The sequence below is a fragment of the Arachis duranensis genome, chromosome 9 (assembly GCF_000817695.3).
Source record: "Arachis duranensis cultivar V14167 chromosome 9, aradu.V14167.gnm2.J7QH, whole genome shotgun sequence".
Lineage (NCBI taxonomy): Eukaryota > Viridiplantae > Streptophyta > Magnoliopsida > Fabales > Fabaceae > Arachis > Arachis duranensis.
In genome coordinates, this window is record NC_029780.3 from 80,016,367 (window position 1) to 80,017,887 (window position 1,521).

The following is a 1,521-nucleotide window of genomic DNA, read 5'->3' on the forward strand; positions in this document are numbered from 1 at the left end:
TCTTATTCCAAGATATTCATTCGTACCCAAGATCATGATGAATGTGATGAGTCAAATTACCCTCATCATTATTCTCACTTATGAATGTATGTGATTGACAACCACTTCCGTTCTACATGCAACAGAGCTTGAATGTGTATCTCTTAGATTCCCCAACAGAATCTTCGTGGTATAAGTTAGATAGTTGGCGGCATTCATCTGGATCCGGAAAGTCCAACCTTGTCTGTGGTGTTCCGAGTAGGATTCCGATCATGAATGACCGTGACGTGCTTCAAACTTTAACCTGCTGGGCGTTGGTGACAGACGCAAAAGAGGGATTCTATTCCAGTAGGAGCGGGAACCAACCGGTGATTAGCCGTACTGTGACAGAGTGCGTTAGCATAGTTTTCACTGCGAGGATGGGATGTAGCCATCAGCCATGGGTGATGCCTCCAGACTGGTTAGCTGTGCGAGTGACAGCCGCACAGGTTATTTCCCCGTGAGGAATGAAAGTAGCCACAGTTGATGGTGAACCCCTATACAAAGCTTGCCATGGAAAGGAGTAAGAAGGATTGAGTAGAAGCAGTAGGAGAGCAGGCGTCCTTGAGCCATGCAGCAGCTGTATATACTTAAAAGATACCTCTACTAATGAATCTGCATAAGTATTTCTATCCTTTTTATTATTTCTTCTTTTTTTATTAATTATTCGAAAACCCATAAACTACTTTAATCTGCCTAACTGAGATTTGCAAGGTGACCATAGCTTGCTTCATACCAACAATCTCTGTGGATTCGACCCTTACTCACGTAAGGTTATTACTTGGACGACCCAGTACACTTGCTGGTTAGTTGAACGAGATTGTGAAAGAATTAAACAGTGCCCTAAGAGTAAAATCATACAAGACCAAAAAGTCAATATCATTGATCACAATTTCGTCCACCAGGTTCCATGAGTGGGCTCTCGTGTTTGCTCCATCCATTTCTTAGTGATGGGCTTGTCCTCCTCAATGAGGATGTCTCCTTCTATGATAACTCCAGCTGAGTAACATAGATGGCAAATAAGATGAGGAAAAGCTAGCCTTGCCAAAGTAGAGGACTTATCGGCTATTTTGTAGAATTCAAGGGAGATGACTTCATGAACTTCTACTTCCTCTCCATTCATGATGCTATGAATCATGATGGCCCGATCCACAGTAACTTCAGATCGGTTGCTAGTGGGGATGATGGAGCGTTGGATGAACTTCAACCATCCTCTAGCCACAGGCTTGAGGTCCAGTCTTCTAAGTTGAACCGGCTTGCCTTTGGAATCTCTTTTCCATTGAGCTCCTTCCACACATATGTCCATAAGGACTTGGTCCAACCTTTGATTAAAGTTGACCCTTCTAGTGTAGGGGCATGCATCTCCTTGCATCATGGGCAAGTTGAACGCCAACCTCACATTTTTCAGACTAAAATCAAAGTATTTCCCCCGAACCATTGTAAGATAATTCTTTGGGTTTGGGTTCTTACTTTGATCATGGTTCCTAGTGATCCATGCATTGG